Genomic DNA, 27,667 nt, shown 5'->3' with positions numbered 1-27,667 from the left:
AAATAGAATGCATTGAGGAAGACGAAAATAAAGTTCTTATAAGGTTTGGGTCTATGAGAGAATTATCTAGTTCTCCTTGTACTTCTTCTTCCAACTATCCACGAAGATCTTTTTCTTTTCCTCAAAAAACAACTTCAGTCATTTCTGAACCAATCAAAGTCAGATATAAATCTCCTATTCCTGAATATGAAGCAAATGCTTCTCAAACTTCTCAAATCTCTTCATCTAGACCTGCATCTCCCACAATGTCTGATATGCAAAATTTTGACTCTATCAATACAATTACTAAAGATTTTGAAATAGATAAAAACTATCTAAGAGATGAATTTAATTCCTCTCACAATGCTGAACATCGAGATTGGTTTAGATCTTTTTCTCGCTCCTTTAAAGACTCAATAAGAGATGTATGGTATAAAGATATGAATACTATTCAAATTAATATCCCGTTTTTTACATGGTTTTTATTGTTTTGTGAAAAACAAGGTATTGCTAATCCATATTCTCAAAATCACATATTTGTACAAACCAAACTTCAAAAAAATTGGGTTTTGAAGGATGGACAAACAATTAGTTCAGTTCATCCACCATTACAAAATATTACTTTTCCCTATTATGACCGTGAAATAAAGGCTAGTCCTTTTAAAGAAGGAAGAGTAGATCAAACAGATAAAACTCCAAATGTAGAAGACATCATTAAAATTTATCATCAAAATAATTTTACAAATCAAATCCTTCATACCGTTGCTACACAAGTAGATCAACTTTCAAATAAGGTTGATAATTTACAAAAAGAAACCTCTAGATCCATAGCCCCTAATACGATTGCATCATTAGGATCTAATAAGGTTTCTGCACCACATTTCAAACCACCAGGATTAACTATACCTATGACTCAAATGTTTCCAAAAAATGGTTTTACTTCTTCTAACTCTAATTCTGCAGTGTTAGATAAAATTCAAAAATCTTTACAAAAATTAGCAGATAGTCCAAGTCATATTAAGGTTTTGAGTAAATATCAAAGTTCAGAGATATCTTCTGATGAAGAAAATTCTGAGTCTTTAATCATTTCAAAAGTTGCAAAGCAATTTCAAGAATCTGATAATGATCCTCATCAAATTAATAAAATACGATCATCTTGGAAGAATATCCCTACAAAAAACTATTATCCTAGGCCTACTCCTGTTGATCTTCAATATGAAGAAAGGTCTACATTTACCTCCAAATCCTTTTCCCCAGATATGATCCATGAATGGAACATAGATGGAAAATCTGATTATGAAATTCTTAATACTCTTCAAAATATGGGAATGGCTATTGTAGCTTACAAGGCAAAACCTTTGGATGAACAAATAATTTTTGGTTTTATTATATCAGGTTTTACTGGGCAATTAAAAAACTGGTGGGATAATCTTCTCACTTTACAAGACAGATTAGAAATTTTGAATCACGTTACTGACATCATGGATGATCAAGGAAATGTATTTCAAAAATCTGACTGCTGTGATTTCTTAATCATAGTTATTGCCTTTCATTTTGTCGGTAACCCTACTCAAACTCTTTCTTCTGGAGAAACGATTTTACAAAATTTACGTTGCCCAACTTTAAGTGACTATAGATGGTATAAAGATACCTTCTTTAGTTATGTTTTACAAAGACAAGATTGCAATCAAAGTTTTTGGAAAGAAAAATTTATATCAGGACTACCAAAATTATTTGCTCAAAGAATTTTTAGAAAAATAGCTGAACATGATACAGATAAAGAACAAGCTCTTAATAATACTACTTATGGAGGACTTTTCGCTTTCATTAAAAAGGAAGGTCTTTCTTTATGTGAAGAACTCAAACTCCAAGCCAAATATACCTCTGAAAAGAAACAATCTAGGAAAGAAATTGGATGTTTCTGTGAAGCATTTGGTATGGAAGCTATTAGAGCTCCCTCTACAAAAAAGAAAATTAAAAAACAATTTTCTAAATTTTCAAAAGATAAAAATAAAAATTCTTATCCTTCTTATTATCGAAAGAAACGAGGAAAGAAAAATTTCGGAAATTTCCGAAAATCAAACAAAGCTTTCAAAATCTTTTGTTATTCGTGTGGAAAACCTGGACATAAAGCAAATGCTTGTACCACAAAGAAAAAGATTCAAGAATTATTTATTAACGACTCTGAGCTAGGAGATAAAATATCCAAAATATTATTACAAACCCCTGAGTCTACTTCTTCTTCTTCTTCAGAAAAGGAAGATGACGAAATTTTACAAATTAATGATCAAACTTCTGATTCTGAATCTTCGATTTCTTCCTCTCCTATCAAATGCATTAATGTTTTAACAGATAAAGAGAAAAATGTGGAATTTCTTTTTGATCTCGTTGACAAAATCCAAGATAAAGAGATCAAAAGAGAAACCCTTTTGAAACTCAAAACTATGGTTTTGGGTGAAACCTCTACCTCTAAAAACAAAGAAAGTATTCCAATTCCTCAAATTGAACCTTTCAATATTTCAAAATTATTAGAAAAATACTCTTCCAAAGAAATGACTTCTAAATTAATTCCTATTAAGAATCAAACTCTTTCGGTCAAAGATCTTCAACTTGAAATAAATAAAATCAAAGAAGACATCATTTCTATCAAAAATAGTTTAAAGCATTTAGAAATCAAAGATTTCGAACTTGAAACAAAATTATCTATTTTAGAAAACCCCATCTATAAAGAAAATCTTTCTTTGGGAAAAGAGAAAGTTAATGGGGATGATGATGATTTTATCACTGTTATTAATAAAATTAATTTTCAAAAATGGTATGCACCAGTTACTTTTCAAATTGGAGATTTTCAAAAAACCTATATTGCTTTAATTGATAGTGGAGCGGATCAAAATTGCTTAAGGGAAGGATTAGTCCCAACTAAATTTTATGAAAAAACAAAAACTCGGTTATATAGTGCAAATAGTTCACCCATGGATATTAAATATAAAATTTCAAAAGGAAAGATCATAAATGAAAATTATAGTTTTACTAATACTTTCATTATTATTAATGATATTAAGGAAGAAATAATATTAGGCACTCCCTTTTTAACACAAATTTATCCTTTTTGGGTTGATGACAAAGGTGTTCATACAAAAATTTTAGGGAAACAATTATCATTTCCTTTTTTAAGTCCCATGTTACAAAAAGATATTAATTTATTACAAAATTCTTCAGTAATACAAAGTATAAATTTAATAAAACAAAAAGAATTTCAAATTTCTTCTTTAAAAGAAGAAATTTCTTTTCAAAGGATTGAAGAACAATTACAACAATCAAAATTGCAACAAAAAATTTTTAATTTAGAAAATATTTTAAAATCAAAAGTTTGTGCTGATATTCCAAATGCCTTTTGGGATAGAAAAAGGCATATTGTCACATTGCCATATGAAAAAGATTTCTCTGAAAAAAATATTCCTACAAAAGCTAGACCCATCCAAATGAATTCTGAGCATCTTGAATTCTGCAAGAAAGAAATTCAAACTCTTTTAGATAAAAAATTAATAACTCCATCCAAATCTCCTTGGAGCTGTGCAGCATTTTATGTTATGAATGCAGCAGAAAAAGAAAGAGGAGTTCCTAGATTAGTTATTAATTACAAACCTTTAAACAAAGTTCTTCAATGGATAAGATATCCAATCCCAAATAAAAGAGATTTAATTAATCGCTTATATAAAGCCAAAATATTTTCAAAATTTGATATGAAATCTGGTTTCTGGCAAATACAAATTGCTAAAGAAGATAGGTATAAAACTGCATTCACGGTACCATTTGGACATTATGAGTGGAATGTAATGCCTTTTGGACTTAAAAATGCTCCTTCTGAATTTCAACATATAATGAATGATATTTTCAATCAATTTTCTTCATTCATAATTGTTTATATAGATGATGTTTTAATTTTTTCTCATGATATTGATCAACATTTCAAACATTTACATATATTTCTAAACACTGTTGAAAAAAATGGTTTAGTAGTTTCTGCCACTAAAATGAAATTATTTCAAACAAAAATTAGATTTTTGGGACATGACATTTATAAAGGAACAATCAAGCCAATTACAAGGTCTTTAGAATTTGCAGAAAAATTCCCTAACGAAATTAAAGACAAAACCCAGTTACAAAGATTTTTGGGATGTCTAAATTATATATCAGATTTTTTCCCAAAGCTCAGACAAATTTGCATGCCCCTCTTTCAAAGACTTCAAAAAAATCCGCCTCCCTGGTCAGAAATTCATACTAAGACTATTATTGAATTAAAACAAAAAATCAAATCACTTCCATGTCTAGGCATTCCAGATCCATCTGCATTCATGATAGTAGAAACAGATGCATCAGAAATAGGATATGGTGGCATATTAAAACAAAGAATAGATACAAAAGAACAATTAGTTAGATTTCATTCAGGTCTCTGGCTCGGACCTCAAAAAAATTATTCTACCATTAAAAAGGAAATTTTATCTATAGTACTATGCGTTTCAAAATTTCAAGATGATCTTTACAACAAAAAATTTTTGATAAGGATCGACTGCAAATCTGCAAAAGAGGTTCTAGAAAAGGATGTCAAAAACATTGTTTCTAAACAAATTTTTGCAAGATGGCAAGCAATTTTATCAGTATTTGATTTTCAAATAGAGCATATAAGAGGCGAAAGTAACTCTCTCCCTGATTTCTTAACTAGAGAATTTCTACAGGGACATCATAATGCCAAGGAAGAAGAATCAGCAAGAAAAACTCAAAGGGTTCCAGAGTTCAGATGATTACGAAATGGAACCAGATCCAAAACCAAACAAAACAGAACAAAATAAATTTTCATCCTCCAAAAATCTTCAAACTACCCTATCCATTTCAAACAAATTTACTCAACTAAATGATTTTCCCCCACTTCCATATTCACAAATTGTTCAAGAGCCTACTACACAAAATATTATTTCAAATTCAAAACAAAAAGAACCAACTACAAAAATACCAACACAAAGCTTTACCAAATCTGCATACATTACAAAAACCGAAATAGAAAATGTATATCTCACTAATTTTACAATTCCTCAAAGCCCACAAATTATTAATTCCATCAATCAAAAAACTTTTCCAAAAGGTTGCAAATGGATACCAGAAAATCGTTTTAAAACTCAAAGGTTTTATGAATTTATTTTAGTAGATTCAAACTCTGTTGAAATCCAACATATCAAGGATTCTTCAGAAAAAATAATTTATTCAAAATGTATTTTTAAGAAAATTATTTCGTCTGTAGAATGGGGAGACCCTTATGCAGAACGAATTTTTTCAAAAAGATTTTTCCCTCAAAATTACTCATACTATGATTACAAAATGGCCTGGTATAGAGCATTTTTATTCAGACCATTTGATCATTCATGGTTTTTTATATTTGACAAATATTGTCCAAAGAAATATCCTATGTGGTTTTATCATTGGTGGTATTTATTTGGACCAACTCCTCAAATTTATCCAAAAGAATGCAATGAGGGTTTCACAACTTTTGTTGCCAATTCAAATTATCAAGCTTATGAAACTCCAGTCATGTTTCATGCAGAATTTAAAATTCCATGGATTCTATGTTGGAGTTACTGTCTCAAACAACACCTTCCACGTCCATATCCATATTCATTAATAAGAGAATTCAAAATTAAATGGTGGGACAAATTTACCTTAGAAATTTGTTCAACAAAAAATGTTATCTCCTTTTTTCAAACCGGTATAAAAATGGAATACCAATCTCCATCAACCACCAACAAACCTTCACCCTCAAAAGCAACATCAAATTCAAACTCTCCTCAACACAATAAAAATCCCAAAGTAGAAAGTCCAAATTCAGAATCATTATCTAAAGTCCAGAAAGCTATTCTCAAAAAGATTCTTGAAGATCCACAATATGCAAAGAAAATATTATCAGAAGAATCCTCTGATGAGATTTTATCGGAGTTTTCAAATGAGTCTTATGATCCAACATTTGGTGGCCCATTTGCTCAAGATCCATACGACTTTTAATATTGAGTTCACAAAAGTTCAATTTTAAAACTTCAACAACTCAAATTATACATATAATTTAATAGTTATATGTGTTATAATTAAATTATACAAATATAATATTATAACTAATATTATAATTAATATAACTAATATAATATTATAATATTATAATTAACTCAAATTAAATTTTGTATAATTATATTATAACTAATATAATATTATAATTTAATAGTTATAATATAATATAATATTATAATTTAATAGTTATATGTGTTATAATTAATTATACATAATAGTTATAATATCAAAATTATAATTTAATAGTTATATGAACATCGATATATTATAACTTATAATTTAATAGTTATGTGATATAATATAATAACTATTAAATTATACATATTATAATTTAATAGTTATATGAACATCGATATAACTTATAATTATACATATTATCAAAATAACTATTAAATAATTATTTGTGATATATAACATTATGTGATATAATTATAACTATAAATTTGTGTTATAAGTTATAGTTATATCACAAATTTATAGTTATAATTATATCACATAATGTTATAATTATACATATATAACTATAACTTATAATATAATATGTATAATATAATTATACATTGTGATATATAACACAAATAACAAATTATTATAACAATTGTAGTATAAATTTATATATATTATAATAACTTAATAATATATTATACAAAATAATTCAAAATTGTATAATAAGATGTTCAAATTGTATAATAATATAACATTGTGATATAACATATTATTATATATAACCTTATCTCAATTTTGAGCATTGTTAATTTATTATATCACAAAATAGGGATAAAACCACAAAATTTAAAATGAATGTTCAAATTGTTATATAATTATTTTGTGAGATATATAACATTGTTAATTTATATATAATTTTGTGAGATATATAAGTTATATATAATTATTTTGATCAATTTTAAAACTCAAATGTTCAAATGTTAAGTCTAAATTCAAATTATTTTGTTAAAATTATAAATTAATAATTTTGTGAGATATCTAAATTTATGTTATATCACAAAATTATATATATTAAATGAATGTTCACAAAATGAATGTTATATAATTTATATCTCACAAAATTTTGTGATATAATAAATCAAAATTCAAAATTATATAATTATATATAAGATTTGTTATTAAATTTAAATTTTGTTAATTTATATCTCAAGATATAAAACCACAAAATTATATAAAGTTTTATTAATAAAACTAATTTATTATATATCACAAAATTTATATGTTTTATTAATTTATATCCACAAAATTATTAAATTACTATCATATAATTTATATCCACAAATCCACAAAGATTTTGTTATATATTAACAAAATTTAAAATTAATTTTGTGGATTTTAAATTTTTGAGATATATAATAACAAAATTTTTGAGATAGTAAGATTTGTGGATTTTAAGAAAACTATTCATTATTTTAAGAAAACTATCCACAAAATTTTAAATTAAATGTTTAATAACAAAATATATAAGTTAATTTATTATATATCTCAAAAATCCACATAATTTAATAATTCAACATATTATTATCAATTATATAATAAGTAAAGATAAGGAATAAAATTTATTTCTGAACCAATCAAAGTCAGATATAAATCTCCTATTCCTGAATATGAAGCAAATGCTTCTCAAACTTCTCAAATCTCTTCATCTAGACCTGCATCTCCCACAATGTCTGATATGCAAAATTTTGACTCTATCAATACAATTACTAAAGATTTTGAAATAGATAAAAACTATCTAAGAGATGAATTTAATTCCTCTCACAATGCTGAACATCGAGATTGGTTTAGATCTTTTTCTCGCTCCTTTAAAGACTCAATAAGAGATGTATGGTATAAAGATATGAATACTATTCAAATTAATATCCCGTTTTTTACATGGTTTTTATTGTTTTGTGAAAAACAAGGTATTGCTAATCCATATTCTCAAAATCACATATTTGTACAAACCAAACTTCAAAAAAATTGGGTTTTGAAGGATGGACAAACAATTAGTTCAGTTCATCCACCATTACAAAATATTACTTTTCCCTATTATGACCGTGAAATAAAGGCTAGTCCTTTTAAAGAAGGAAGAGTAGATCAAACAGATAAAACTCCAAATGTAGAAGACATCATTAAAATTTATCATCAAAATAATTTTACAAATCAAATCCTTCATACCGTTGCTACACAAGTAGATCAACTTTCAAATAAGGTTGATAATTTACAAAAAGAAACCTCTAGATCCATAGCCCCTAATACGATTGCATCATTAGGATCTAATAAGGTTTCTGCACCGCATTTCAAACCACCAGGATTAACTATACCTATGACTCAAATGTTTCCAAAAAATGGTTTTACTTCTTCTAACTCTAATTCTGCAGTGTTAGATAAAATTCAAAAATCTTTACAAAAATTAGCAGATAGTCCAAGTCATATTAAGGTTTTGAGTAAATATCAAAGTTCAGAGATATCTTCTGATGAAGAAAATTCTGAGTCTTTAATCATTTCAAAAGTTGCAAAGCAATTTCAAGAATCTGATAATGATCCTCATCAAATTAATAAAATACGATCATCTTGGAAGAATATCCCTACAAAAAACTATTATCCTAGGCCTACTCCTGTTGATCTTCAATATGAAGAAAGGTCTACATTTACCTCCAAATCCTTTTCCCCAGATATGATCCATGAATGGAACATAGATGGAAAATCTGATTATGAAATTCTTAATACTCTTCAAAATATGGGAATGGCTATTGTAGCTTACAAGGCAAAACCTTTGGATGAACAAATAATTTTTGGTTTTATTATATCAGGTTTTACTGGGCAATTAAAAAACTGGTGGGATAATCTTCTCACTTTACAAGACAGATTAGAAATTTTGAATCACGTTACTGACATCATGGATGATCAAGGAAATGTATTTCAAAAATCTGACTGCTGTGATTTCTTAATCATAGTTATTGCCTTTCATTTTGTCGGTAACCCTACTCAAACTCTTTCTTCTGGAGAAACGATTTTACAAAATTTACGTTGCCCAACTTTAAGTGACTATAGATGGTATAAAGATACCTTCTTTAGTTATGTTTTACAAAGACAAGATTGCAATCAAAGTTTTTGGAAAGAAAAATTTATATCAGGACTACCAAAATTATTTGCTCAAAGAATTTTTAGAAAAATAGCTGAACATGATACAGATAAAGAACAAGCTCTTAATAATACTACTTATGGAGGACTTTTCGCTTTCATTAAAAAGGAAGGTCTTTCTTTATGTGAAGAACTCAAACTCCAAGCCAAATATACCTCTGAAAAGAAACAATCTAGGAAAGAAATTGGATGTTTCTGTGAAGCATTTGGTATGGAAGCTATTAGAGCTCCCTCTACAAAAAAGAAAATTAAAAAACAATTTTCTAAATTTTCAAAAGATAAAAATAAAAATTCTTATCCTTCTTATTATCGAAAGAAACGAGGAAAGAAAAATTTCGGAAATTTCCGAAAATCAAACAAAGCTTTCAAAATCTTTTGTTATTCGTGTGGAAAACCTGGACATAAAGCAAATGCTTGTACCACAAAGAAAAAGATTCAAGAATTATTTATTAACGACTCTGAGCTAGGAGATAAAATATCCAAAATATTATTACAAACCCCTGAGTCTACTTCTTCTTCTTCTTCAGAAAAGGAAGATGACGAAATTTTACAAATTAATGATCAAACTTCTGATTCTGAATCTTCGATTTCTTCCTCTCCTATCAAATGCATTAATGTTTTAACAGATAAAGAGAAAAATGTGGAATTTCTTTTTGATCTCGTTGACAAAATCCAAGATAAAGAGATCAAAAGAGAAACCCTTTTGAAACTCAAAACTATGGTTTTGGGTGAAACCTCTACCTCTAAAAACAAAGAAAGTATTCCAATTCCTCAAATTGAACCTTTCAATATTTCAAAATTATTAGAAAAATACTCTTCCAAAGAAATGACTTCTAAATTAATTCCTATTAAGAATCAAACTCTTTCGGTCAAAGATCTTCAACTTGAAATAAATAAAATCAAAGAAGACATCATTTCTATCAAAAATAGTTTAAAGCATTTAGAAATCAAAGATTTCGAACTTGAAACAAAATTATCTATTTTAGAAAACCCCATCTATAAAGAAAATCTTTCTTTGGGAAAAGAGAAAGTTAATGGGGATGATGATGATTTTATCACTGTTATTAATAAAATTAATTTTCAAAAATGGTATGCACCAGTTACTTTTCAAATTGGAGATTTTCAAAAAACCTATATTGCTTTAATTGATAGTGGAGCGGATCAAAATTGCTTAAGGGAAGGATTAGTCCCAACTAAATTTTATGAAAAAACAAAAACTCGGTTATATAGTGCAAATAGTTCACCCATGGATATTAAATATAAAATTTCAAAAGGAAAGATCATAAATGAAAATTATAGTTTTACTGATACTTTCATTATTATTAATGATATTAAGGAAGAAATAATATTAGGCACTCCCTTTTTAACACAAATTTATCCTTTTTGGGTTGATGACAAAGGTGTTCATACAAAAATTTTAGGGAAACAATTATCATTTCCTTTTTTAAGTCCCATGTTACAAAAAGATATTAATTTATTACAAAATTCTTCAGTAATACAAAGTATAAATTTAATAAAACAAAAAGAATTTCAAATTTCTTCTTTAAAAGAAGAAATTTCTTTTCAAAGGATTGAAGAACAATTACAACAATCAAAATTGCAACAAAAAATTTTTAATTTAGAAAATATTTTAAAATCAAAAGTTTGTGCTGATATTCCAAATGCCTTTTGGGATAGAAAAAGGCATATTGTCACATTGCCATATGAAAAAGATTTCTCTGAAAAAAATATTCCTACAAAAGCTAGACCCATCCAAATGAATTCTGAGCATCTTGAATTCTGCAAGAAAGAAATTCAAACTCTTTTAGATAAAAAATTAATAACTCCATCCAAATCTCCTTGGAGCTGTGCAGCATTTTATGTTATGAATGCAGCAGAAAAAGAAAGAGGAGTTCCTAGATTAGTTATTAATTACAAACCTTTAAACAAAGTTCTTCAATGGATAAGATATCCAATCCCAAATAAAAGAGATTTAATTAATCGCTTATATAAAGCCAAAATATTTTCAAAATTTGATATGAAATCTGGTTTCTGGCAAATACAAATTGCTAAAGAAGATAGGTATAAAACTGCATTCACGGTACCATTTGGACATTATGAGTGGAATGTAATGCCTTTTGGACTTAAAAATGCTCCTTCTGAATTTCAACATATAATGAATGATATTTTCAATCAATTTTCTTCATTCATAATTGTTTATATAGATGATGTTTTAATTTTTTCTCATGATATTGATCAACATTTCAAACATTTACATATATTTCTAAACACTGTTGAAAAAAATGGTTTAGTAGTTTCTGCCACTAAAATGAAATTATTTCAAACAAAAATTAGATTTTTGGGACATGACATTTATAAAGGAACAATCAAGCCAATTACAAGGTCTTTAGAATTTGCAGAAAAATTCCCTAACGAAATTAAAGACAAAACCCAGTTACAAAGATTTTTGGGATGTCTAAATTATATATCAGATTTTTTCCCAAAGCTCAGACAAATTTGCATGCCCCTCTTTCAAAGACTTCAAAAAAATCCGCCTCCCTGGTCAGAAATTCATACTAAGACTATTATTGAATTAAAACAAAAAATCAAATCACTTCCATGTCTAGGCATTCCAGATCCATCTGCATTCATGATAGTAGAAACAGATGCATCAGAAATAGGATATGGTGGCATATTAAAACAAAGAATAGATACAAAAGAACAATTAGTTAGATTTCATTCAGGTCTCTGGCTCGGACCTCAAAAAAATTATTCTACCATTAAAAAGGAAATTTTATCTATAGTACTATGCGTTTCAAAATTTCAAGATGATCTTTACAACAAAAAATTTTTGATAAGGATCGACTGCAAATCTGCAAAAGAGGTTCTAGAAAAGGATGTCAAAAACATTGTTTCTAAACAAATTTTTGCAAGATGGCAAGCAATTTTATCAGTATTTGATTTTCAAATAGAGCATATAAGAGGCGAAAGTAACTCTCTCCCTGATTTCTTAACTAGAGAATTTCTACAGGGACATCATAATGCCAAGGAAGAAGAATCAGCAAGAAAAACTCAAAGGGTTCCAGAGTTCAGATGATTACGAAATGGAACCAGATCCAAAACCAAACAAAACAGAACAAAATAAATTTTCATCCTCCAAAAATCTTCAAACTACCCTATCCATTTCAAACAAATTTACTCAACTAAATGATTTTCCCCCACTTCCATATTCACAAATTGTTCAAGAGCCTACTACACAAAATATTATTTCAAATTCAAAACAAAAAGAACCAACTACAAAAATACCAACACAAAGCTTTACCAAATCTGCATACATTACAAAAACCGAAATAGAAAATGTATATCTCACTAATTTTACAATTCCTCAAAGCCCACAAATTATTAATTCCATCAATCAAAAAACTTTTCCAAAAGGTTGCGAATGGATACCAGAAAATCGTTTTAAAACTCAAAGGTTTTATGAATTTATTTTAGTAGATTCAAACTCTGTTGAAATCCAACATATCAAGGATTCTTCAGAAAAAATAATTTATTCAAAATGTATTTTTAAGAAAATTATTTCGTCTGTAGAATGGGGAGACCCTTATGCAGAACGAATTTTTTCAAAAAGATTTTTCCCTCAAAATTACTCATACTATGATTACAAAATGGCCTGGTATAGAGCATTTTTATTCAGACCATTTGATCATTCATGGTTTTTTATATTTGACAAATATTGTCCAAAGAAATATCCTATGTGGTTTTATCATTGGTGGTATTTATTTGGACCAACTCCTCAAATTTATCCAAAAGAATGCAATGAGGGTTTCACAACTTTTGTTGCCAATTCAAATTATCAAGCTTATGAAACTCCAGTCATGTTTCATGCAGAATTTAAAATTCCATGGATTCTATGTTGGAGTTACTGTCTCAAACAACACCTTCCACGTCCATATCCATATTCATTAATAAGAGAATTCAAAATTAAATGGTGGGACAAATTTACCTTAGAAATTTGTTCAACAAAAAATGTTATCTCCTTTTTTCAAACCGGTATAAAAATGGAATACCAATCTCCATCAACCACCAACAAACCTTCACCCTCAAAAGCAACATCAAATTCAAACTCTCCTCAACACAATAAAAATCCCAAAGTAGAAAGTCCAAATTCAGAATCATTATCTAAAGTCCAGAAAGCTATTCTCAAAAAGATTCTTGAAGATCCACAATATGCAAAGAAAATATTATCAGAAGAATCCTCTGATGAGATTTTATCGGAGTTTTCAAATGAGTCTTATGATCCAACATTTGGTGGCCCATTTGCTCAAGATCCATACGACTTTTAATATTGAGTTCACAAAAGTTCAATTCAAATGTTCAACAACTCAAATTAATTCATCCGGAAGCACAAACGTAAGCAATGACGAAATCAAAAGTATCATTCAAATGTTCAACAACTCAAATTAATTCATCCGGAAGCACAAACGTAAGCAATGACGAAATCAAAAGCATCTCCAACAGTAATTCAAAGCATCTTCAACAGTAAAGCATCTCCAACAGTGATTCAAAGCATCTTCAACAGTAAAGCATCTTCAATAGTAATTCAAAGCATCTTCTACAGTATTATAGTGTAACTTTAATAATTATGTTTGTACTATTTCTCTTTAATTTCTTATTGGAAGAGCAGATTGCACCTTATCTCTTCCTTTGTGTATAAATAAAGTGTCTAGCTCTAAGATGAGAGCATCCTGTAATTTTCTTTTGTTTAAGTCTTATCTCAAATAAATCTAACTTTCTTTACTTATCTTATTATTATCAATTATATAATAAGATTTATATCCACAAAATTATTAAATTATTTTCTCTATCGATCCTGTACTCCCTATTGGTATCAGAGCCAGTAAGTTATTAAATTGATTAATTGTGCATTTATTAAATTGCATTTGTATTGAGTGTTGGTAAAGTGCTTGGTCAGCCTAATTAAGTTGTTGGTAAGCCATTTTAAGTCTTGGTGTTCTCGGTTAGGTGGTCCCACTGTTCCCATTCAATTCAGTCATATTTTCTTAAATGGTTAATAATATCTAGTTCTCCATAAGATATTTTCTCTAATAAGCTGTAGACCATAATATATTAGTTTTGATATATTATAATAGTTAAACTTTTCTTATGATCAAAACTTAATTGTTATAATATTTGTTTTAATATATTATTTTAAGTTGTGTTTTGATATATAATTAAATTAATTATATATATTTGTTTTAATAATTTAATATATATTTTGTAGTTAATAATAATATAAGTTAATACTATAATTGTTAATAATTAGGATATAAGTTATATTAATAAAATAAAATATATATATCTTGTATTAACTTAAAATTATTAATAGAATATTAAAACAAATTTATGAACTACAATTAATAATTTATAATAGTTAATTATAGATCTATAATATCTTAATTTTAATAGTTAATATATTTGTATTTGTAGATAATATCTTAATAATTGTTAATTAATTATGTATTTTAATAGTTAATATATTAATTATATAGATATTATATAATTAATATATATTATATAATTAAGTTAATATATTAATTATATAATATATATTTAAGTTAATATATTAATAATTAAAACAAATAATTGTATTGATAGAAATTATATATAAACATAATATATTAACTTAAAAAATATCTTATTAACTAATATCTATATTTAAAACATAATATATTAAAATAATATTAATATATTATGTTTTAGTTATAAAACAATATTTGTTAAACTTATTTTAATGTTATAATATATTATTTAAAACATAATATATTAAAATATAATATCTATAATATTATAATATCTACAAAATATATATTATATAGATATTATAATTATATTATATATATTATCATATATTAACATATATATATTAACTTAATTATATAATTTGTTTAATATAATTATATTTTGACTCTATCAATACAATTATTTGTTTTAAGATATTTTAATTTTTAATATAGTTAATATCTACAAAATATATATTAACTTATAATTAAAAAATGTTAATATATTAAAACATTAAAACTAGAAATATATATATCTTAATTATATATATCTTAACTTTAATTATATATTTGATAATTAATTATTAACTTATATTTGTTTTAATATATATAATATTATAACTTAAATAATATTTCTATAATATATATAATTATTATTATAACAAATATATTTTAATTAACTTAAATAATATTTGTATTAACTTAAAATATTAAACTTAATATTATTTTAAGTTGTATTAACAATTATATAAGTTAATACAAAACTACAAAATATAAATTATAAATGGAGTACATAACCATTATAAATTATTATTTTTAACTATTATATATATTTGTTATATCTTAAAACTAGGATATGTCAAAAACATAACCATTTGTTTTAATTAACTTAATATATCCACAACTAATATATCCTATTTCTCAAAAGTTAATATATTTGTTATAAGATATATTAAGTTTTGTGAACTAGATAATTTTCTTAAACAATAAGAGAAAACCTGTACAAAAGTTATTATTATATAATTTTCTTAAATTGGATATTATTAATTAGGCATTACTGATTATTAGAAAACAAAGTATTATTATCAATTATATAATACTGATAAAATTGCTTGCCATCTTGCAAAAATTTGTTTAGAAACAATGTTTTTGACATCCTTTTCTAGAACCTCTTTTGCAGATTTGCAGTCGATCCTTACAAAAATTTATCATATAGGCATTACTGATTTTAAGACTGCATTTAGCATCAAAACTCATGAAGAGACTAGAAGCATTCAAAAAGAATCTGAAACTATGCATTTACTTTCAGAATCCAGCATTAAAGCTTATCTCAAACACAGATTTAGATTCATTCATTTTGGCCTTGTTCAAATAGGAATAAAACCATTAGTTCATAAAGGAGTTGATTGTCCAATTTTCCTAGCTCTCAGAGACGATCGACTTAATAATTATAAAGATTCTGTTTTGGCTATGATTCAAACTAATATCTGTAATGGCCCAATATATTTCAATTGTTTTCCAAACTTTACAGTAGATCTTCAAGACCCATTAATCTTATCTTCATTAATTTTAGATATTCAAATTTTAAATAATAAATTTAAAGAGTTTGCTAGAAATTTTGCAATTGTTTTCCGTGTTTATTTTAGATTAATGAATTCCACAGTTAATCAAAAATTCATACATGAGGCTTCTTCAAAAGAAGAAACTATTTTTATAGAGGTTCATGCTGAGAATACTAAATCAATAGTTTCTACAGCAAAAACCTTGAGATGGGATCAAATTTCTATTCCTGAGACATTTCAATTCTCAAATCCAATGCCTCCTAGAAACATAAGACAAGAAATAGAATGCATTGAGGAAGACGAAAATAAAGTTCTTATAAGGTTTGGGTCTATGAGAGAATTATCTAGTTCTCCTTGTACTTCTTCTTCCAACTATCCACGAAGATCTTTTTCTTTTCCTTAAAAAACAACTTCAGTCATTTCTGAACCAATCAAAGTCAGATATAAATCTCCTATTCCTGAATATGAAGCAAATGCTTCTCAAACTTCTCAAATCTCTTCATCTAGACCTGCATCTCCCACAATGTCTGATATGCAAAATTTTGACTCTATCAATACAATTACTAAAGATTTTGAAATAGATAAAAACTATCTAAGAGATGAATTTAATTCCTCTCACAATGCTGAACATCGAGATTGGTTTAGATCTTTTTCTCGCTCCTTTAAAGACTCAATAAGAGATGTATGGTATAAAGATATGAATACTATTCAAATTAATATCCCGTTTTTTACATGGTTTTTATTGTTTTGTGAAAAACAAGGTATTGCTAATCCATATTCTCAAAATCACATATTTGTACAAACCAAACTTCAAAAAAATTGGGTTTTGAAGGATGGACAAACAATTAGTTCAGTTCATCCACCATTACAAAATATTACTTTTCCCTATTATGACCGTGAAATAAAGGCTAGTCCTTTTAAAGAAGGAAGAGTAGATCAAACAGATAAAACTCCAAATGTAGAAGACATCATTAAAATTTATCATCAAAATAATTTTACAAATCAAATCCTTCATACCGTTGCTACACAAGTAGATCAACTTTCAAATAAGGTTGATAATTTACAAAAAGAAACCTCTAGATCCATAGCCCCTAATACGATTGCATCATTAGGATCTAATAAGGTTTCTGCACCGCATTTCAAACCACCAGGATTAACTATACCTATGACTCAAATGTTTCCAAAAAATGGTTTTACTTCTTCTAACTCTAATTCTGCAGTGTTAGATAAAATTCAAAAATCTTTACAAAAATTAGCAGATAGTCCAAGTCATATTAAGGTTTTGAGTAAATATCAAAGTTCAGAGATATCTTCTGATGAAGAAAATTCTGAGTCTTTAATCATTTCAAAAGTTGCAAAGCAATTTCAAGAATCTGATAATGATCCTCATCAAATTAATAAAATACGATCATCTTGGAAGAATATCCCTACAAAAAACTATTATCCTAGGCCTACTCCTGTTGATCTTCAATATGAAGAAAGGTCTACATTTACCTCCAAATCCTTTTCCCCAGATATGATCCATGAATGGAACATAGATGGAAAATCTGATTATGAAATTCTTAATACTCTTCAAAATATGGGAATGGCTATTGTAGCTTACAAGGCAAAACCTTTGGATGAACAAATAATTTTTGGTTTTATTATATCAGGTTTTACTGGGCAATTAAAAAACTGGTGGGATAATCTTCTCACTTTACAAGACAGATTAGAAATTTTGAATCACGTTACTGACATCATGGATGATCAAGGAAATGTATTTCAAAAATCTGACTGCTGTGATTTCTTAATCATAGTTATTGCCTTTCATTTTGTCGGTAACCCTACTCAAACTCTTTCTTCTGGAGAAACGATTTTACAAAATTTACGTTGCCCAACATTAAGTGACTATAGATGGTATAAAGATACCTTCTTTAGTTATGTTTTACAAAGACAAGATTGCAATCAAAGTTTTTGGAAAGAAAAATTTATATCAGGACTACCAAAATTATTTGCTCAAAGAATTTTTAGAAAAATAGCTGAACATGATACAGATAAAGAACAAGCTCTTAATAATACTACTTATGGAGGACTTTTCGCTTTCATTAAAAAGGAAGGTCTTTCTTTATGTGAAGAACTCAAACTCCAAGCCAAATATACCTCTGAAAAGAAACAATCTAGGAAAGAAATTGGATGTTTCTGTGAAGCATTTGGTATGGAAGCTATTAGAGCTCCCTCTACAAAAAAGAAAATTAAAAAACAATTTTCTAAATTTTCAAAAGATAAAAATAAAAATTCTTATCCTTCTTATTATCGAAAGAAACGAGGAAAGAAAAATTTCGGAAATTTCCGAAAATCAAACAAAGCTTTCAAAATCTTTTGTTATTCGTGTGGAAAACCTGGACATAAAGCAAATGCTTGTACCACAAAGAAAAAGATTCAAGAATTATTTATTAACGACTCTGAGCTAGGAGATAAAATATCCAAAATATTATTACAAACCCCTGAGTCTACTTCTTCTTCTTCTTCAGAAAAGGAAGATGACGAAATTTTACAAATTAATGATCAAACTTCTGATTCTGAATCTTCGATTTCTTCCTCTCCTATCAAATGCATTAATGTTTTAACAGATAAAGAGAAAAATGTGGAATTTCTTTTTGATCTCGTTGACAAAATCCAAGATAAAGAGATCAAAAGAGAAACCCTTTTGAAACTCAAAACTATGGTTTTGGGTGAAACCTCTACCTCTAAAAACAAAGAAAGTATTCCAATTCCTCAAATTGAACCTTTCAATATTTCAAAATTATTAGAAAAATACTCTTCCAAAGAAATGACTTCTAAATTAATTCCTATTAAGAATCAAACTCTTTCGGTCAAAGATCTTCAACTTGAAATAAATAAAATCAAAGAAGACATCATTTCTATCAAAAATAGTTTAAAGCATTTAGAAATCAAAGATTTCGAACTTGAAACAAAATTATCTATTTTAGAAAACCCCATCTATAAAGAAAATCTTTCTTTGGGAAAAGAGAAAGTTAATGGGGATGATGATGATTTTATCACTGTTATTAATAAAATTAATTTTCAAAAATGGTATGCACCAGTTACTTTTCAAATTGGAGATTTTCAAAAAACCTATATTGCTTTAATTGATAGTGGAGCGGATCAAAATTGCTTAAGGGAAGGATTAGTCCCAACTAAATTTTATGAAAAAACAAAAACTCGGTTATATAGTGCAAATAGTTCACCCATGGATATTAAATATAAAATTTCAAAAGGAAAGATCATAAATGAAAATTATAGTTTTACTAATACTTTCATTATTATTAATGATATTAAGGAAGAAATAATATTAGGCACTCCCTTTTTAACACAAATTTATCCTTTTTGGGTTGATGACAAAGGTGTTCATACAAAAATTTTAGGGAAACAATTATCATTTCCTTTTTTAAGTCCCATGTTACAAAAAGATATTAATTTATTACAAAATTCTTCAGTAATACAAAGTATAAATTTAATAAAACAAAAAGAATTTCAAATTTCTTCTTTAAAAGAAGAAATTTCTTTTCAAAGGATTGAAGAACAATTACAACAATCAAAATTGCAACAAAAAATTTTTAATTTAGAAAATATTTTTAAATCAAAAGTTTGTGCTGATATTCCAAATGCCTTTTGGGATAGAAAAAGGCATATTGTCACATTGCCATATGAAAAAGATTTCTCTGAAAAAAATATTCCTACAAAAGCTAGACCCATCCAAATGAATTCTGAGCATCTTGAATTCTGCAAGAAAGAAATTCAAACTCTTTTAGATAAAAAATTAATAACTCCATCCAAATCTCCTTGGAGCTGTGCAGCATTTTATGTTATGAATGCAGCAGAAAAAGAAAGAGGAGTTCCTAGATTAGTTATTAATTACAAACCTTTAAACAAAGTTCTTCAATGGATAAGATATCCAATCCCAAATAAAAGAGATTTAATTAATCGCTTATATAAAGCCAAAATATTTTCAAAATTTGATATGAAATCTGGTTTCTGGCAAATACAAATTGCTAAAGAAGATAGGTATAAAACTGCATTCACGGTACCATTTGGACATTATGAGTGGAATGTAATGCCTTTTGGACTTAAAAATGCTCCTTCTGAATTTCAACATATAATGAATGATATTTTCAATCAATTTTCTTCATTCATAATTGTTTATATAGATGATGTTTTAATTTTTTCTCATGATATTGATCAACATTTCAAACATTTACATATATTTCTAAACACTGTTGAAAAAAATGGTTTAGTAGTTTCTGCCACTAAAATGAAATTATTTCAAACAAAAATTAGATTTTTGGGACATGACATTTATAAAGGAACAATCAAGCCAATTACAAGGTCTTTAGAATTTGCAGAAAAATTCCCTAACGAAATTAAAGACAAAACCCAGTTACAAAGATTTTTGGGATGTCTAAATTATATATCAGATTTTTTCCCAAAGCTCAGACAAATTTGCATGCCCCTCTTTCAAAGACTTCAAAAAAATCCGCCTCCCTGGTCAGAAATTCATACTAAGACTATTATTGAATTAAAACAAAAAATCAAATCACTTCCATGTCTAGGCATTCCAGATCCATCTGCATTCATGATAGTAGAAACAGATGCATCAGAAATAGGATATGGTGGCATATTAAAACAAAGAATAGATACAAAAGAACAATTAGTTAGATTTCATTCAGGTCTCTGGCTCGGACCTCAAAAAAATTATTCTACCATTAAAAAGGAAATTTTATCTATAGTACTATGCGTTTCAAAATTTCAAGATGATCTTTACAACAAAAAATTTTTGATAAGGATCGACTGCAAATCTGCAAAAGAGGTTCTAGAAAAGGATGTCAAAAACATTGTTTCTAAACAAATTTTTGCAAGATGGCAAGCAATTTTATCAGTATTTGATTTTCAAATAGAGCATATAAGAGGCGAAAGTAACTCTCTCCCTGATTTCTTAACTAGAGAATTTCTACAGGGACATCATAATGCCAAGGAAGAAGAATCAGCAAGAAAAACTCAAAGGGTTCCAGAGTTCAGATGATTACGAAATGGAACCAGATCCAAAACCAAACAAAACAGAACAAAATAAATTTTCATCCTCCAAAAATCTTCAAACTACCCTATCCATTTCAAACAAATTTACTCAACTAAATGATTTTCCCCCACTTCCATATTCACAAATTGTTCAAGAGCCTACTACACAAAATATTATTTCAAATTCAAAACAAAAAGAACCAACTACAAAAATACCAACACAAAGCTTTACCAAATCTGCATACATTACAAAAACCGAAATAGAAAATGTATATCTCACTAATTTTACAATTCCTCAAAGCCCACAAATTATTAATTCCATCAATCAAAAAACTTTTCCAAAAGGTTGCGAATGGATACCAGAAAATCGTTTTAAAACTCAAAGGTTTTATGAATTTATTTTAGTAGATTCAAACTCTGTTGAAATCCAACATATCAAGGATTCTTCAGAAAAAATAATTTATTCAAAATGTATTTTTAAGAAAATTATTTCGTCTGTAGAATGGGGAGACCCTTATGCAGAACGAATTTTTTCAAAAAGATTTTTCCCTCAAAATTACTCATACTATGATTACAAAATGGCCTGGTATAGAGCATTTTTATTCAGACCATTTGATCATTCATGGTTTTTTATATTTGACAAATATTGTCCAAAGAAATTTCTATGTGGTTTTATCATTGGTGGTATTTATTTGGACCAACTCCTCAAATTTATCCAAAAGAATGCAATGAGGGTTTCACAACTTTTGTTGCCAATTCAAATTATCAAGCTTATGAAACTCCAGTCATGTTTCATGCAGAATTTAAAATTCCATGGATTCTATGTTGGAGTTACTGTCTCAAACAACACCTTCCACGTCCATATCCATATTCATTAATAAGAGAATTCAAAATTAAATGGTGGGACAAATTTACCTTAGAAATTTGTTCAACAAAAAATGTTATCTCCTTTTTTCAAACCGGTATAAAAATGGAATACCAATCTCCATCAACCACCAACAAACCTTCACCCTCAAAAGCAACATCAAATTCAAACTCTCCTCAACACAATAAAAATCCCAAAGTAGAAAGTCCAAATTCAGAATCATTATCTAAAGTCCAGAAAGCTATTCTCAAAAAGATTCTTGAAGATCCACAATATGCAAAGAAAATATTATCAGAAGAATCCTCTGATGAGATTTTATCGGAGTTTTCAAATGAGTCTTATGATCCAACATTTGGTGGCCCATTTGCTCAAGATCCATACGACTTTTAATATTGAGTTCACAAAAGTTCAATTCAAATGTTCAACAACTCAAATTAATTCATCCGGAAGCACAAACGTAAGCAATGACGAAATCAAAAGTATCATTCAAATGTTCAACAACTCAAATTAATTCATCCGGAAGCACAAACGTAAGCAATGACGAAATCAAAAGCATCTCCAACAGTAATTCAAAGCATCTTCAACAGTAAAGCATCTCCAACAGTGATTCAAAGCATCTTCAACAGTAAAGCATCTTCAATAGTAATTCAAAGCATCTTCTACAGTATTATAGTGTAACTTTAATAATTATGTTTGTACTATTTCTCTTTAATTTCTTATTGGAAGAGCAGATTGCACCTTATCTCTTCCTTTGTGTATAAATAAAGTGTCTAGCTCTAAGATGAGAGCATCCTGTAATTTTCTTTTGTTTAAGTCTTATCTCAAATAAATCTAACTTTCTTTACTTATCTTATTATTATCAATTATATAATAAGATTTATATCCACAAAATTATTAAATTATTTTCTCTATCGATCCTGTACTCCCTATTGGTATCAGAGCCAGTAAGTTATTAAATTGATTAATTGTGCATTTATTAAATTGCATTTGTATTGAGTGTTGGTAAAGTGCTTGGTCAGCCTAATTAAGTTGTTGGTAAGCCATTTTAAGTCTTGGTGTTCTCGGTTAGGTGGTCCCACTGTTCCCATTCAATTCAGTCATATTTTCTTAAATGGTTAATAATATCTAGTTCTCCATAAGATATTTTCTCTAATAAGCTGTAGACCATAATATATTAGTTTTGATATATTATAATAGTTAAACTTTTCTTATGATCAAAACTTAATTGTTATAATATTTGTTTTAATATATTATTTTAAGTTGTGTTTTGATATATAATTAAATTAATTATATATATTTGTTTTAATAATTTAATATATATTTTGTAGTTAATAATAATATAAGTTAATACTATAATTGTTAATAATTAGGATATAAGTTATATTAATAAAATAAAATATATATATCTTGTATTAACTTAAAATTATTAATAGAATATTAAAACAAATTTATGAACTACAATTAATAATTTATAATAGTTAATTATAGATCTATAATATCTTAATTTTAATAGTTAATATATTTGTATTTGTAGATAATATCTTAATAATTGTTAATTAATTATGTATTTTAATAGTTAATATATTAATTATATAGATATTATATAATTAATATATATTATATAATTAAGTTAATATATTAATTATATAATATATATTTAAGTTAATATATTAATAATTAAAACAAATAATTGTATTGATAGAAATTATATATAAACATAATATATTAACTTAAAAAATATCTTATTAACTAATATCTATATTTAAAACATAATATATTAAAATAATATTAATATATTATGTTTTAGTTATAAAACAATATTTGTTAAACTTATTTTAATGTTATAATATATTATTTAAAACATAATATATTAAAATATAATATCTATAATATTATAATATCTACAAAATATATATTATATAGATATTATAATTATATTATATATATTATCATATATTAACATATATATATTAACTTAATTATATAATTTGTTTAATATAATTATATTTTGACTCTATCAATACAATTATTTGTTTTAAGATATTTTAATGTTTAATATAGTTAATATCTACAAAATATATATTAACTTATAATTAAAAAATGTTAATATATTAAAACATTAAAACTAGAAATATATATATCTTAATTATATATATCTTAACTTTAATTATATATTTGATAATTAATTATTAACTTATATTTGTTTTAATATATATAATATTATAACTTAAATAATATTTCTATAATATATATAATTATTATTATAACAAATATATTTTAATTAACTTAAATAATATTTGTATTAACTTAAAATATTAAACTTAATATTATTTTAAGTTGTATTAACAATTATATAAGTTAATACAAAACTACAAAATATAAATTATAAATGGAGTACATAACCATTATAAATTATTATTTTTAACTATTATATATATTTGTTATATCTTAAAACTAGGATATGTCAAAAACATAACCATTTGTTTTAATTAACTTAATATATCCACAACTAATATATCCTATTTCTCAAAAGTTAATATATTTGTTATAAGATATATTAAGTTTTGTGAACTAGATAATTTTCTTAAACAATAAGAGAAAACCTGTACAAAAGTTATTATTATATAATTTTCTTAAATTGGATATTATTAATTAGGCATTACTGATTATTAGAAAACAAAGTATTATTATCAATTATATAATACTGATAAAATTGCTTGCCATCTTGCAAAAATTTGTTTAGAAACAATGTTTTTGACATCCTTTTCTAGAACCTCTTTTGCAGATTTGCAGTCGATCCTTACAAAAATTTATCATATAGGCATTACTGATTTTAAGACTGCATTTAGCATCAAAACTCATGAAGAGACTAGAAGCATTCAAAAAGAATCTGAAACTATGCATTTACTTTCAGAATCCAGCATTAAAGCTTATCTCAAACACAGATTTAGATTCATTCATTTTGGCCTTGTTCAAATAGGAATAAAACCATTAGTTCATAAAGGAGTTGATTGTCCAATTTTCCTAGCTCTCAGAGACGATCGACTTAATAATTATAAAGATTCTGTTTTGGCTATGATTCAAACTAATATCTGTAATGGCCCAATATATTTCAATTGTTTTCCAAACTTTACAGTAGATCTTCAAGACCCATTAATCTTATCTTCATTAATTTTAGATATTCAAATTTTAAATAATAAATTTAAAGAGTTTGCTAGAAATTTTGCAATTGTTTTCCGTGTTTATTTTAGATTAATGAATTCCACAGTTAATCAAAAATTCATACATGAGGCTTCTTCAAAAGAAGAAACTATTTTTATAGAGGTTCATGCTGAGAATACTAAATCAATAGTTTCTACAGCAAAAACCTTGAGATGGGATCAAATTTCTATTCCTGAGACATTTCAATTCTCAAATCCAATGCCTCCTAGAAACATAAGACAAGAAATAGAATGCATTGAGGAAGACGAAAATAAAGTTCTTATAAGGTTTGGGTCTATGAGAGAATTATCTAGTTCTCCTTGTACTTCTTCTTCCAACTATCCACGAAGATCTTTTTCTTTTCCTTAAAAAACAACTTCAGTCATTTCTGAACCAATCAAAGTCAGATATAAATCTCCTATTCCTGAATATGAAGCAAATGCTTCTCAAACTTCTCAAATCTCTTCATCTAGACCTGCATCTCCCACAATGTCTGATATGCAAAATTTTGACTCTATCAATACAATTACTAAAGATTTTGAAATAGATAAAAACTATCTAAGAGATGAATTTAATTCCTCTCACAATGCTGAACATCGAGATTGGTTTAGATCTTTTTCTCGCTCCTTTAAAGACTCAATAAGAGATGTATGGTATAAAGATATGAATACTATTCAAATTAATATCCCGTTTTTTACATGGTTTTTATTGTTTTGTGAAAAACAAGGTATTGCTAATCCATATTCTCAAAATCACATATTTGTACAAACCAAACTTCAAAAAAATTGGGTTTTGAAGGATGGACAAACAATTAGTTCAGTTCATCCACCATTACAAAATATTACTTTTCCCTATTATGACCGTGAAATAAAGGCTAGTCCTTTTAAAGAAGGAAGAGTAGATCAAACAGATAAAACTCCAAATGTAGAAGACATCATTAAAATTTATCATCAAAATAATTTTACAAATCAAATCCTTCATACCGTTGCTACACAAGTAGATCAACTTTCAAATAAGGTTGATAATTTACAAAAAGAAACCTCTAGATCCATAGCCCCTAATACGATTGCATCATTAGGATCTAATAAGGTTTCTGCACCGCATTTCAAACCACCAGGATTAACTATACCTATGACTCAAATGTTTCCAAAAAATGGTTTTACTTCTTCTAACTCTAATTCTGCAGTGTTAGATAAAATTCAAAAATCTTTACAAAAATTAGCAGATAGTCCAAGTCATATTAAGGTTTTGAGTAAATATCAAAGTTCAGAGATATCTTCTGATGAAGAAAATTCTGAGTCTTTAATCATTTCAAAAGTTGCAAAGCAATTTCAAGAATCTGATAATGATCCTCATCAAATTAATAAAATACGATCATCTTGGAAGAATATCCCTACAAAAAACTATTATCCTAGGCCTACTCATGTTGATCTTTAGTAATTGTATTGATAGAGTCAAAATTTTGCATATCAGACATTGTGGGAGATGCAGGTCTAGATGAAGAGATTTGAGAAGTTTGAGAAGCATTTGCTTCATATTCAGGAATAGGAGATTTATATCTGACTTTGATTGGTTCAGAAATGACTGAAGTTGTTTTTTAAGGAAAAGAAAAAGATCTTCGTGGATAGTTGGAAGAAGAAGTACAAGGAGAACTAGATAATTCTCTCATAGACCCAAACCTTATAAGAACTTTATTTTCGTCTTCCTCAATGCATTCTATTTCTTGTCTTATGTTTCTAGGAGGCATTGGATTTGAGAATTGAAATGTCTCAGGAATAGAAATTTGATCCCATCTCAAGGTTTTTGCTGTAGAAACTATTGATTTAGTATTCTCAGCATGAACCTCTATAAAAATAGTTTCTTCTTTTGAAGAAGCCTCATGTATGAATTTTTGATTAACTGTGGAATTCATTAATCTAAAATAAACACGGAAAACAATTGCAAAATTTCTAGCAAACTCTTTAAATTTATTATTTAAAATTTGAATATCTAAAATTAATGAAGATAAGATTAATGGGTCTTGAAGATCTACTGTAAAGTTTGGAAAACAATTGAAATATATTGGGCCATTACAGATATTAGTTTGAATCATAGCCAAAACAGAATCTTTATAATTATTAAGTCGATCGTCTCTGAGAGCTAGGAAAATTGGACAATCAACTCCTTTATGAACTAATGGTTTTATTCCTATTTGAACAAGGCCAAAATGAATGAATCTAAATCTG

The sequence above is a fragment of the Amaranthus tricolor genome, chromosome 11 (genome assembly GCF_026212465.1).
Source record: "Amaranthus tricolor cultivar Red isolate AtriRed21 chromosome 11, ASM2621246v1, whole genome shotgun sequence".
Lineage (NCBI taxonomy): Eukaryota > Viridiplantae > Streptophyta > Magnoliopsida > Caryophyllales > Amaranthaceae > Amaranthus > Amaranthus tricolor.
Note: the sequence above shows the minus strand (reverse complement) of the source record.